Consider the following 14,870-nt stretch of genomic DNA (forward strand, 5'->3'; position numbering starts at 1 on the left):
GTGGTCATCCAGTACAGTCCCGAAGCAGTGGAAAACGAGCCGTTTGGTGGCCCTCCTTAAGCCAGGAAAATCGCCTTACGAAATGTCATCTTACCGTCCGGTAGCTTTAGCTAGCTGTGTCGGTAAGGTGATGGAACGGATGGTACTCACTAGACTAGAATGGTTCATGGAAAAGAATGAGCTTTATCCTGAAATGATGACCGGATTTAGACGTGGCCGGTCTGCAATAGATGGGGTCATTGATCTCGTGTCCACGATCGAACACGAAAAAAAACGCCACCGACTTGTAGGAGCTGTTTTCTTAGACATAAAAGGGGCTTATGACAATGTACTGCACGAAGCCATTCTTGATGCCCTCAGTAATTTAGGCATCGGCGGCCGTCTCTACATGTGGATTGCAAATTACCTAGATGGTCGTACAGTCTTCATGTCCACGAATGCTGGTGAAACGACAAGACACGCTGTGGTCCGTGGAGTGCCTCAAGGAGGAGTTCTCAGCCCGACTCTTTTCAATGTTGCCCTTATTGGCCTTGCGGAAATAATTCCTGATACAGTACGCATCAGTACCTACGCAGACGACATATGCATATGGGCATCCGCAGTCACGCGACCACAAATTCGTGCCAGATTGCAGCGAGCTGTTTCTTTAACGTCTCAGTACCTGCAGTGCCAAGGACTGCAACTGGCCCCAGACAAGTGCGCTGCGATAGCGTTCACACGGAAGCTTATGTGTTGGTATCCAATTAGGATCAATGGAAATGCCATCCCATATGTCACCCACCACAAATACCTCGGCGTTGTCATTGACCGCGGTGTTTCATGGTCGAAACATGTGGCAATGTTAAAGAAAAAATTAACTGGGCTTGCTCAAGTTTTTCGCTTTCTGGCCGGTATGAAATGGGGCCCATCTGAGCATTCGCTACTCCGGCTGTACCAGGCTCTCTACGTCGGATACATTCGGTATAGCCTGCCAGTTTTATCAAGTATGAGCCCGTCATGTTTGCGTACGCTGGAAAGTGCCCAGGCGCAGATGCTGAAAACATGTCTCGGTGTTCCACGTTGCACCTCAACCCACGGAACAATTGAGGAGGCTCGCGTCACCCCTTTACCTGTCTATCTACGATGCGAACCTCTTCGAGTATTCCTGCGATTGCTTTGCCGTCATGGACGTCATCCCTTATCGAAACTACCCGATACACGGCCGGACTCCACTTTTTCAAGAGCCGTTAAATGCCAAGCATCTGCCATACCAGCATACTTTGCCCCGGCTGACCTTCCACATATGCCCCCATGGGTAATGTCCAAATTACCGGTACGTCTATCTATTCCCGGAATTTCTAAAAAATCGCGAATACCTACCGTGGGCCTCAGACATTTATCACTGGAATATATGTCGAAAGAATATGACTCCTCGGTGAGCGTGTATACAGACGGCTCGGTCTCGTCGTATGCGTCTGGTGCGGCTTTCGTCGTGCCTGCGCATCAGGTCATTCGACGGTTTCGTCTGCATCACAAGACGACTACAACATCTACGGAATTAGTGGCAATAAGAGAGGCCCTTCAATATATTGTGCGACAGCCTCCTCAAACATGGACAGTTTTCAGTGACGCAAAATCGGCTCTTCAACTACTTAGAGTGGTGTTGAAAGAAAGCGCTTATAGAGTGTTGGCTCTTCAAACTGCCGAGCTCTACACTTTAGCGCAAGAATACGGCCACCACATCACATTTCAGTGGATCCCTAGTCACTGTGGTATACAGGGCAACGAACTGGCCGACGCCGAAGCAAAGAAAGCACTCGAAGAACGAGAGTCGCTGCTTTCGATTCCATTTTCAAGAGCGGACGCCAACTGTCTCCTCTCCAGTGTCATCCGAAAATTGACAGCACAGCACTGGGACAATCCGGATAATCGCCACAGACGACTCCAGAGATTGGACCCCACCATGAATTTTAGGCTACCACCAAAAACTCAACGAAGCTGTGCCAGTCTTCTGCACAGACTAAGGCTGGGGGTAGCGTTTACGCGCGGATACGTGCACCTCATGCGACGCACCGAGTCTCCACACTGTGAGGTGTGCAATGTGACTGAAACTATAGGTCATGTGCTTTGTGACTGCCCTAAGTTTGTGGAAGAGCGTGATAGGTTGGTCAAGGACCTTACGCGTCTCGACAACGCACCGTTGTCAGAGGATGTTATTTTAGGCTCTTGGCCAGACGCTCAGTCTAGTTTCAAGGCCACCAAGGCATTACTGAACTTTTTAAAAATTACGGGCCTAGACTGCAGACTTTGAGCATGCCCAACTGCTTGCCATATGTTCTACATCTTCCTTCTATCGTCATCGTCACCCATCATGCACCTCTTTCTTCCCTCTTTCTTTCCCTCTTCCCCTTCCCCCAATGCCGAGTAGCTGGCTAGAGGAATATACCTCAGGCCGACCTCTCGGCATTTCATGTCATTAAACTTCTTTCTCTCTCTCCGAATCTGCAAGATGCAGAATCTATCCTGCTAGCGCCCTAATTCTCCCTTGAAAAGGCAAGATGCTGAGCCGTCAGGCAGCGGTGTCCTGCGGGAGAAGCGGAGAAGCCTCGGCGAGCCGCAAGTTTGGACGTGTCAGCGTGTGCCAGACAGCCCGGCGCCGCGCCTCCCTTTGCCTGGAGGTCACCGCGCGCGCGAACTTTGAACCGGGTGGCCAGCGCGGTCGCTGGTTGGACCCCTCGGACGACCGTCGTGTGCTGACTTTGTATTGGGCCGTTTGAGTGACAATGGTTCCTCGGGGATTATAAAAGCAGCGACACGCCGCCTGAAAAACAGGATCCGCCGACCCACCGGGAGAGAGTGTCGCTCCCGACTGGGGTGAGATGTGTCACGCGTTTTCGCCGGACGTCGTCGTGCGAGAACAGTCGCGTTTGTTGTGAGCACTCGGCCCCAGAGCCGACCCGTTCATGTCCTGTATGATAACCTGCATATAATGTATAAAGTCCCTTTTGTTATTCTCATCGACGCCAGGCTCGGAGTCTTCGCTACCAACGCTCTGTCACGAAACGGGTGACGAGCGCTACGGGACCACAAAGCCGTAATCGTGGTGCAGCGGTTCAAAGTTCGTAACATTGGTGGCACCGGTTGGGTGTCGTAACACTGGATGGCAGCTACGGGATTGACCGGCATCAGCTACCTCGGCGCGGTGAGTGCCTGAAGTTTACCTCAAACACCAGACTTTCTCTGACACAGGTTATAGTAGCTTAGGGAAGGATTTGGTGTTGCATTGTGATAACCTTGTGTGTTTCAAGCCTAGTAAGAGTGTTTTGAAAACCAGGGGATGCTGAGGGGGTAAACAGGGCAGTGTGTGAAATACTTGCATATGTCTTACTAGTAGTGTTATAGTAGCGTACGGCAGGTATATTCAAAAAGGGTAAACAGCAGGAGGACAGTGTGAACGATGGAGAAGTACAAGGTGAAGGAACTTCTCGAAATTTGTGAGGAGTTGGGCATTGAGTTGGGCTCAACCAAAAGAAAGAATGCGATCCTTGAGGTCATGAGGACTGGGGACGTAACGGCTGAGGAAGCCGCTGAGGCCTGGGCGGATATCAATGAACGTCGGGAAAGGGAGGAAAGGAGAGAAAAGGAACTTCGCGAGGAGGAAAAGGAGGAAAGGAGAGAGAGGGAGCGACGTGAGCACGAGCTTAAAATGAAAGAGTTGGAGATCCGAAATAACTCGCCGGCGCCTAGTCTCACTTCTAACGTTCCAAGAATACGCGATCAACTTCCACCCTTTGTCGTCGGAGAGGATATGGCCAAATACCTCGTGAAATTTGAGCACGTCTGCGAACGGAATAGCATTGAGCGATCCCTTTGGGCACAGAATCTGTTAGCCTTGCTTCCTGGGGAGGCATCAGACGTAATAACTTGCTTATCGAAAGAGGCGTTTGAGAGCTACAGTGATGTGAAGGAAGCGCTACTGCGGAAGTACAAATTGTCGCCCGAAGCTTTCCGGCAGAGGTTCCGGTATGCAAAAAAGGGTAAGGAGTCGAATGTTGACTTCGCGTTTCGTCTAAAAGCCGACCTGGTGGAATGGCTGAAGGGCGAAGAGGTTTACGACGACCGCGACAAAATTGTCGAATGCATCGCGTTGGAGCAGTTCTACCGTTGCATTGATGAGGATGTCCGGCTCTGGCTGCAAGATAGGCTAAAGGATGTTAAGCTAAACAAGGCAGCAGAGTTAGCGGAAGAGTATTACACCCGCCGCAGCTTGCACAGCAAGGCAGTGCGCGTAGAAAAAGCTGATAGGAGAGATTGGTTTTCCGGGAAGCCCGACGAACGGAAGCAAATCACGCGTCGCGAGTTTCGGGACGACGAATCCCTTACCAAAGAAACTGTAAGGGAAGGACAGAATGCATCTCAGAATGATGACGATGGTCCGAAACAGCGAAACGAAATGACGCGTTCTTTTGAAAAACGGAAACCGTTAACCTGCTACAATTGCAAAAAGCAAGGGCACATCGCTGCAAGCTGCCCAGAGAGAATTGCTTTTGCAACGATACAGGAAACTCACAAGAACATACGTCTATTGGAGCCCTATGTGCAGGAAATTAAGGTAAACGGCAAGAAGTGCCGAGCACTGCGGGACTCTGCAGCAACTATGGACGTTGTTCACCCGTCTTTCGTCTCCTCGAGTGATTTTACGGGAGAGTGCGTTAGGATACGGCAAGTGGCCGAGAAGGAGAGTGTCTGTTTACCGATCGCAACGGTTAGCATTGAAGGAGAATTTGGGAAACTTAACACCGAAGCCGCTGTGTCAGCCGCCCTCCCGGAGCAATTTTCCTACCTCTTCTCAAATAGCTCGGAGCAGCTGCTGAGGGATCAGGGCAAATCATTCTTTGCCGACGTGGCGTACATGGCCCCCACGCGATCCAAAGCGCGCCCGCTGTCGAGGGAACTTGACTTAGCGTCGGTGAGCGAAAGGCGGTGCGGCACACGGACCGATCACGGTAACTTGAGTGGCGAGCAGTCACGGGAGAGGCAGAGCTCGGAGGCTGGCCTAGACGAGCGGGTCCTGGAAGTGAGTGGGAGTGACGCGTGCAGTGCTAGCCGCGATATAGACTCGACGCCGCAATTAGGCGACGCGGGCTCCACACTCGCTCCGGTTTCCGCCAGCTGGCAGGAGCAGGCTGCAGTTGAAAGGGAAACTCGGATTCGCGAACAACAGGAAGATTGTTCACTAGCCGATCTGAGGAAGAGCGTCAAACGGGGAGTGAAAAAAAAGGGGGTTTCATTTGGCAAGGAATCTGGCTTATTGTACCGCCGCTACACGGATAAGCAGGGTCGCAAATATAAGCAGCTTCGGATTCCGCGAAAATATCGCCGGGAAAAATGAATGACCTCATTTGCTTCCTCAGAAGTATGTTTTCGGTCCAAAGCGATTTCAAGGGGACCATTCTATTTGTAATTATTATTGCTGATTAATAATTGTTTCTATTTTGTTGTGTTGTTGATTTGAAAACTGATTGTTTGAGCCTTGTGTGCTAGATCGTACACCTGCCTCTTGTTGCAGCGGGAGCAAAAAGAGGGATAGCGATTTAGTTAGGTTGATTTGGATTACGGCCTTGTCTGGTGTTTGACGGGAGACAGAGGGCACTTGTTCGTGTTGGGTGTTGCCTTTTGCCGGTCGGTTTTGCAAGCTGCAGAACGACCAAGCGGGACCAGTGGCGAGAAGCAAGGTCTTAGGAACGACCCGAGCGGAGCTGGTCAAGGTGCCTTGGCGACGACGCGGTGAGCAGAGCTCCTGTCCTGGCGAGTCGGACCTGGGCACGTGAAGTTACCTGGCGTCCCGACACTGGACGTGAACTTGGACGAGCCTGACGAACGTGCGCGCCTGGCATCCGAGCCACGTGGAGGCAGCTCGTCTTCCCGGCGCCTTATCTGAGGGCGGGGATGCTGTTGTGCCATTACCACAAGCCCGGATTCCGAATCTGCAAGATGCAGAATCTATCCTGCTAGCGCCCTAATTCTCCCTTGAAAAGGCAAGATGCTGAGCCGTCAGGCAGCGGTGTCCTGCGGGAGAAGCGGAGAAGCCTCGGCGAGCCGCAAGTTTGGACGTGTCAGCGTGTGCCAGACAGCCCGGCGCCGCGCCTCCCTTTGCCTGGAGGTCACCGCGCGCGCGAACTTTGAACCGGGTGGCCAGCGCGGTCGCTGGTTGGACCCCTCGGACGACCGTCGTGTGCTGACTTTGTATTGGGCCGTTTGAGTGACAATGGTTCCTCGGGGATTATAAAAGCAGCGACACGCCGCCTGAAAAACAGGATCCGCCGACCCACCGGGAGAGAGTGTCGCTCCCGACTGGGGTGAGATGTGTCACGCGTTTTCGCCGGACGTCGTCGTGCGAGAACAGTCGCGTTTGTTGTGAGCACTCGGCCCCAGAGCCGACCCGTTCATGTCCTGTATGATAACCTGTATATAATGTATAAAGTCCCTTTTGTTATTCTCATCGACGCCAGGCTCGGAGTCTTCGCTACCAACGCTCTGTCACGAAACGGGTGACGAGCGCTACGGGACCACAAAGCCGTAATCGTGGTGCAGCGGTTCAAAGTTCGTAACATTGGTGGCACCGGTTGGGTGTCGTAACAGTTTCCATTCTTTCGTGCGTGACACTTTCATAATGATCATAGTTACGATCACCATCACATTTATGTTCACTGCGGAACAAAATCCTCTCCCAGTAAACACCAGCAACTTTTGTACTACTCCATTCTACTTCCATTATATGCACTATTATCCGCCGCGCTTGCTTAGTGGCTATGGTGTGGGACTGCTACGCACGAGGTCGCGTGATCGAATCCCGGCCACGGCGGCCGCTTTTCGATGAGGGCGAAATGCGAAAAATACCCATGTACATAGATTTATGTGCTCGTTAAAGAACCCCAGGTGGTCCAAATTCCCTGAGAACCCCCCCCCCCCCTCCCCTACCCCATACGGCGTGCCTCATAATCAGATCGTGGTTTTGGCACGTAAAACCCCATAATTTTATTTAGTATGCACCATTTTTTTCTCAAATCGTTTCATCTGCGACTTTGGACAGTGCTTCGACTCTCATTCATTCTTACTTCTCTGACCTTTGACAGCACACATTTCCAAGTGCGGCTGCCCCTTATACCAACAGTTACAACACGGTGCCCAGCCGGGTCAACACCGGGCATTTAGACTAGGCGAACGTCCACCCAACGCTTTGTTAACTTGAATTTATGCCTGGCTAGTGCGATATCGTAATTGACAATACAAACTGAGTCCTGTTGAACTAGAATCAGGCCTCTCATAGTAAATGAAGGGGACAACCAGTGCGGCTTCGCCTATATGCAGTTGATCCTTGCTTATTGGACTCATTCATATATATATATATATATATATATATATATATATATATATATATATATATATATATATATATATATATATATATATATATATATATATATATAGAAAGAGAGAGAACGCTTTTTGCACGCTTTCAAGGTATTCATCAGCATTATACAGAAGCGAACTGGGCCACGGTGGTAGTGGCTGGGTAGTGAAGTCGCTGCAGTTCGACAGAGCGCACCAGAGCCGCTTTTTCCTCATCTGCGAACAAGTGCAAAGTGCTCATTAGCGCGGGCGGGCCAGGTCGAGTAGGCGGCCAGGCGTGCAGATCGAAGTGTGTGTGAGCACTGAGTGGCATGTGAGGTGGTAGAGGCGAGTGCTTCTCACTTTTCTGCAACTCTTCCTCACACATCTTCTTCCTCCTTGAAGCAAAACACACACACAGACACACGCTGCACACACACACACACATACGCGCACACATACATGATGCACGTGCGCACGCATGCACGCAATGCGTATGCATTGGGGCCCTCGAAGACAGAAAGTAATCCCACAGAATTCCGAGTTGTGCGAAGTGGAACACTTCTAGCACGCCATCGACAAGCAGTTGTTGTATACCACACCCGTGATGGAGTTTGGAGCGCGTCCGACATTGAAGCAGTTTCGGGATGAAAGCCTGAACGGCATTGTGAGAAATCACCACTTCCCGCAAGTAATACTGCGCAACAAGAAAGACACGGACGTGAGAGAAGAAGAACAAGGGACCGTCAAGGTGTTTCCGGACATTTTTTTTTTTGCCTCATACATATGTATATGTGGACATTAAATTAGAATATATGATTGAAAGAAAGAAAACGGAAGCGAGGGGCACGCTGGCAACTACCACCGAACGCCTGCCTACTCTTCAGGAAGGAGGAGTCAGAATGACAGAAATAGCATATAGGAAGAAAGCAAGAAAATAGGAAAGAAATAACAATATCGCAAGTCACGAAGACTAAAGTAAAGGAATGTCATAGAATAGAGTGTGGTAGTAGGCAAACATGACTTGCTAATAAGATAATTCATGTACGTTGGTGCCTCCTGCGAGGAGAGAACGCTATGCGTTGGCGGATTTCACACTGCAGGTATACCATTACCTTGCTCGAAGAGGAAGAAGGCCTGAATATTATTTTTTATGCGAAGCATATTACGAGGGCTCAACCCAGCTCCTCAGGCGCGGCGGTGTCGCCTTGAATACCACGTACCCGCCGTGGTTGCTCAGTGGCTATGTTGTTAGGCTGCTGAGCACGAAGTCGCGGGATCGAATCCCGGCCACGGCGGCCGCATTTCGATGGGGGCGAAATGCGAAAACACCCGTGTACTTGGATTGAGGTGCACGTTAAAGAACCCCAGGTGGTCTAAATTTCCGGAGTCCTCCACTACGGCGTGCCTCATAATCAGAAAGTGGTTTTGGCACGTAAAACCCCATATATTATAATATATTATATATTATTATTATTGAATACCACGTGACACCGTGACGTCACGACAGAGGAGAAGTGGCTTTGGCTCAGCTGTTGCAAGATGGGCTGGGTGGGAATCGAACCAGGGTCTCCGGAGTGTGAGACGGAGACGCTACCACTGAGCCACGACTACGATGCTTCAAAGCGGTACAAAAGCGCCTCTAGTGAATGCGGTGTTGCCTTAGAAACGAGCTGTTTCTAAGGCTCAGGCGTGCGTCGCTTGCTCAGGCGCACATTTCGTTGCCGCGCCGAACGCTGCGTTGCTCGACGCTCACCGCGTCCAATGCGGGGCGTCCAAGGCGAAGCAGAGTAACGCATGAGTTGTTTCTTCGTCTAGCCGAACCAAATATAGCCAAGCAACAGCAGGGGCGCTATAACGTAAAACTATTCCAAACTTTTCTATTCCAATTCTGCTATCAGCCCTCCGCAATTGGTCAAAAACTTTTTCGACCACCCCCCACTTCACCTGTCTGTCACGCGACGTCACGAAAACCACGATACCTCCCCATCCGATATAATGTGTACACACTGATTATGCATGATTTGACAGAAAAAAGAAAAACAGTTATTTCTTATTCGATGCGTTTTCGCCATTAGCCCTCGGCTATTCGTCAAAAGTTTTCGGGCTGCGCCCACTTCACCTGCCTGTCACGCGACGTCACAAAACCGCACGAACTCACCGCGTCAAAGTGACGTGTACGCGATAAAGATGCATTAATATGCCGAACAAAACTGAATTTTTTTCGGAATAGCCGCAGGCTGCCCCGTTCCGAAAGGAATAAAAGATAGCTGCCGCCGATCGCTGAGACGATGGCTACTCGCACCTGCCGGAGAGCATGGGTGTATTTTCGTATAAAAAAACTTCTTGCGTGACCGTGTAACGTTTCTAAGCACTTTCGACACGTTTACTACCTCATTCTGCCAACTCTTCTTTGCTGAGTGTCAATTTTAGCGTCATTCTTAAGCTTCCGTTGCATGCCGCCGCGATTTTCGACCAGCCACCACAAGCTAAGTAAGGGAAAGCCGACCAATCGCAGACGCCGGCACCACCCTCTTCATCCGGTTATCGGTTTTCAGTGCACTGGCTCTGCCCTAGTGAATCCCTCTCCACTTGAGCGTTCTCCTCGCCTCTTGTCAGCCAATTAGATACAACAAGCCGCTCAGTGTAGGCAATGTTATTCGTTTTTCAAGCAAACAAAAGGGACCTCCTATGAACGAGGAGAGCGTTTGATTGGTCTGTTCAGACAACCCTATGGGTGACCGCCCGGTGCTTGCGTCGGTGGTTACGCAAATTTGACGTCAGGAAATTGGAATAGAAACATATTGGAATAGTTTTACGTTATAGGGCCCCAGTTCTCCAAGCTAAACAGTGGTTCAACAACTAAAATAAAGGCTAGTATGCTTCGCATCCTGGGCTCAACCTTACCTAAGCCACAGCCATTTTTTTTCACCTTATTTGTTTAACTGCGGCTACATAGTCACACGCATCACGTATTTGTGCCAACTAGCCAAGCTTTCCGTTCAACTACGCGCGTAGTCACTCCCATCGGCAGCGTCATCGCTCAAAGCAGATTTCAGTTTCTGAGCAGTGAAAGTGCATGGCTACCAAAATAATGTGCACATAGGGGGAACCGAATATGGGAAAAACAGTCGGTGTATAACATTATACATGGTGGCAAGACAGTCAGTCAGGTTCCAGCAAATCCGCAGAGTTTTCATGCGTCGCCAAAAGCAATTTAGCCTTGAAGCAACCTATTTAGATCAATTTGTTGTTTATTTCTCAAACGTAGGTATTATATATAAGCAATGAGGCTTTAGCAATCGCATCCATCAAATGTGCGACAATGAAAATTTTGCTGCGTTCCTGTCTGTGTAGAAATTCGCCTGTGGGCGTTGCCTGTGGTTTATTAGTGCCATGGCAATGGTAAGCTTCGCTAAAAATAATTGAACAAGCGGATAATAAACAGGAGCACCACAGCTGCGATCGAACCTGTGACTTGCAGATTGATGAAAGGGCGTTCGACCAGTTTTGTCGTCCTGTATTTCTTGTTTCTTTTAATTTCTGGATTACACCTATGACAGCTTGAGGTGCAGCGATGCTCCAAAGGGATTGAAACTCTCACGACAAAGTGTGCCCTCGTAGACAAACATAGGGTCGTACAAATGAAAATGTTAATGATATGATGATAATGTTAAAAAATGTTAATGATAATGATGATAATTTCAGACGTTATATATAGTAGTGATGAACTCGCAACGGACCGGTAGCGAAAGGAAGCAACGAAGATAGAAGCAAGAAAGGGAGGAAAGGCGGGGAAATTAACCAGGCTAGCTAATAGGTTGACTTCTCCGCATTGGAAATACCAAAATAAAAACCCTAACAGGACGGGTGAAACAGAGAAAAATAGAGAGACAAATTAAAGGAGAAACACAAGGAGGCCAGCCAAACCAGAAACCTCTATTCGCTATACTAAACTAAGTAGCTAAGCTATAACTTTAGCTAAGCTATAACTCTTTAGCCCTTTAGATAAGATATCTCTTTAGCTATAAGATGAAAACAAGAGGTGTCACCGAACATTTGCACGCTCGCAGTAGTCAAACCAAGCCCAATGTTAGAGCTGTCAGAAAGAATATGCAACCCGACGACTGGTGAGCCCCAACAAAACGCAGCTCATTATCGCCTACTTCGTTGAATAGTGCATGTTCGTTTGACACAGTTTCCAGGTTTCGACGAAGGACACTAAAATAAGTTGTCGTTCACGGTTGCAAGTGAGAAGCGAAAACGAGGTCAGCGGCGTCAGGTCGGCGACGCGAACGAAAAGAGAAAAGAAACACTGAGCGACGGTTTACCAGAATGCCCGTGAAAAAACACGCTCTCACACAACGTCTAAACGTGGAGTGGTTAGAGTTTGAACGCAAGCAGGTGCTCCGTGAGCGAGCGATGACGATATATGTAAAGAGGGCCGCTTAACGACGAGCGGCTGCACTTGCTATGCGCGCATTAATTAGCGAAACTGTTTGCCAATTCATGGGCCCCGCACACAGAGAACAGCACGCTTTTGTTAAAGGCACGCATAGAAAATAGGTCAAAACAGTTAACGTTTTAAACTAGCATGGTAAGTGCACGGTTCGAAAAGGCGTCAATACACGTTAGTTTAAAGGAACGCCACGCCAAACACGTTAGCATCTGCATAATTCATTCTAAAGGCAGGTTTTCAAACAGTATAGGATGTTAAGTAGCAGGAGAACTTACGTAAGATGGCGCACGTTAGTACTTGACAAAAACAGCGCTAACAAACACGAGAAGAAGTACATTAAGGTACGTTTTCACACACAGCGCGCTCGTGCGTGAACCAACGCTAATTCTTTCGTCTTTGTTAGCGCTGTTTTTGGCAAGTATCTATAGGACCTGACTTTTTGTGGTTGTTCTATAATGCCCGAAGTAGGATTTTCTTATTTTTTTTAATGCGTGATCGCAGTCTTAGCGATGCTCACTGTAGAAGCCTGGGCGTTCGTGAAACGCCATGCGGCGAGGCTGATACGCGATTTCGTCCGAGGTCTGCTCCTTCAGCCACAACGGGGTCTATACGCCGAAGGCGGAATCACACAGCATTCGCGAGGCCTGCAGCTCATACGGTATCGCACGAGACCACGCGAAGCAATAATTACGTTATCGACAGGCCCGCCGGACAAGCAAGTGCGCCGTTCTTGCCGTTGCCCCGTCTCTGGAACCATTTATTGAGTCCCGCGGAAACCTCGTTATGCTCGTGCCTCCGTTGTGCTTTCTAATGACCCCGCAGAAGATCGATTGTCGGTGCTCGTGTTTAGGTACAAGAAGCCGCTCGCCGGAGCTTTTTAATGAATTCACGTCGGGGTCGTTACGGCGTGTCTATCGCTGAGTGAAAACAAACTTCATGTCTACGAGTCCCTCGAGTCGCATTATTGAACTCGCGTAAACAGCCTATTCGGAGATGTTCGTTTTCATCACGGAGAACAATCTCAAGGTAGTTCTTTTTTTGTGTTTGTTATTTTTTTGTGCAAGAAGAAAATTTACAACGAAGTAAAACTAAAGGTGAAAGTTGAAGTAAAATTTTTTGTAGATATTAAAATATTGCGACTCGCCATTAGTTGGGGGGGGGCGAGGGGTTGGGGGGGGGAATACATTTCATTGAGGCACTTACTTTCCTGTATTCGCTCCGATTTACTTTTCTGGCTGTCACTGTTGGATCTCTAAATGATGTTCTTGTGCATAAGTTTGTTCAAATGGCTGCAAAATAAGATCCCATTTCGCGTTCCATATCTACACGTGCTACAAGGAAAAGCTACTTGGTTTGACTTAAGTTCTTCCAATATTATGCCGCACGAACAACCTTGTGGGAAATGGACTTTTTTCTGAAGATGTGAGACTTATAGGTAATCATGTTTTTCTGTATAATTAAGGATATGCCAGGACATGCACTTAATTATACACATTAAAAACTGCGCTCGATATGTACTGATAGCTACGGGGAGTAATGAAACCATAGACAGGTCACTCGGTGCACGCGTGTCTGTCCGTACTCTGTAAAGTGTTTATGTAGTTGTCCTCGCATTTTTGTCTCGGTATTTTTCATTGCGTCCGGGACTCTATGGGGACTACATTTGCTCTCTTTAGCTCACTCCGCTAATGAATTCCCTAAACTGCGAAGTTTCTTCTTGTTTTATATACTGTTATTATAAACTTGCATCACTGACTCCATTAAAACATTGCTTGGCGCTCTTTGGCCATGAGTGGCCCTTGCGCCAAAAAACCCCACATATCATCATCATCACCATTATAAACTTTAATCACAAAGGAACAGCTATCGCCTTTACAAGATAAAAAAAAACTTCAACATTTTCATTTATAAACATAATGAAAAAAATGTTCGTCAAGATCTACAATTTGCACATTTGTAATGTCGTCTAGAACTGCACAACGCTAGAACAGACCATGACGAGCACGTTGCGAACTATACAGTCTTCCTTCACGCTTTGTGTTGCCTTCCTTCAGCTTACTACATGTTGCTACGTTAAGCTGCTGGTCTGTGGATAACGACATAAGCAGGTATCTAGAATACATCTCATAAAATAGCAGTCGACTTTGTTCAGATCATTTTGAAAATCCGCAGCATGTTGAATGCAAATTGTTTGCCCTAATTTTGATTGCTGTAAACTTGGTCTTTCAATTGCATGCGGGAACGTATTAATCTTATACGCACCAAGAGCATCAATTAATCCCCTGCGACGTATTCGCAGTAGGCCGCGCTGAATAGTGCCTCCGTCTTAGTACACCGAACAAAACCAAACCGCAGTGGTGCTCAGTATCGCATTGATTCCAAGTGGCAGAAAGGCATCAGCATTGACGTGTGAACTTTACGACAAGCTAAATCAAAAATACAGAAAGCAAATAAATAACCCATTATGAGGTGCGAACGTTTTTATTCAAAGCAAATTCACAATTATCATGGGTAATATCTTTATTAAAGAATGGTCGCGAGAGAGGCTTTCAAATGAGCGAGAAAAAAGTGGGAGTGCGGCTTGTGGTCATCAACCCGATCAAGAAAACCATTACGCCTGCTTAGATGCGTGCGCCATTGATGGCTTAATATGAAGAAGTTGTTGCCGATAAAACGCAAGTAAACTTTGCATGGAGCCTCTTCAGTACGTTCATAAATATCTGAAGATGAGGCAATTAGTGACAGAAACTTATGAATTACGACCGCTAATGACCATGGATTCACCGTTTAAATTTTCCTGCACCAACCCAGGTGACAGTCTCAGGTGTCTTAATGAGATTCTTTCTATCCGCTTCCAAGAAAAAAAAAGCAGTACTCATTGAAGAAAGCTTAACACATTCACCTATACCTCAGTGAAATATGAACTCGATTCGTAGGAACAGAGCCTTGGTGCAATTGTTTATATGCACGCAACAGCTGGCGGCATTATGAAAGAAGGTATGTGGCAATTTCGTGGGCATCATATCATAGTAGAATAGTT

The 14,870-nt window shown here is 48.1% G+C and overlaps 1 protein-coding gene across 3 annotated transcripts in view; it reads right to left on the bottom strand.

The window, feature by feature from the left end:
* LOC135898431 (cell adhesion molecule 3-like) overlaps positions 1 to 14,870 on the bottom strand; it is a 449,844-nt gene that overhangs the window by 172,230 nt on the left and 262,744 nt on the right. The window lies entirely within an intron of this gene.

This window comes from Dermacentor albipictus, chromosome 4 (genome assembly GCF_038994185.2).
Source record: "Dermacentor albipictus isolate Rhodes 1998 colony chromosome 4, USDA_Dalb.pri_finalv2, whole genome shotgun sequence".
NCBI lineage: Eukaryota > Metazoa > Arthropoda > Arachnida > Ixodida > Ixodidae > Dermacentor > Dermacentor albipictus.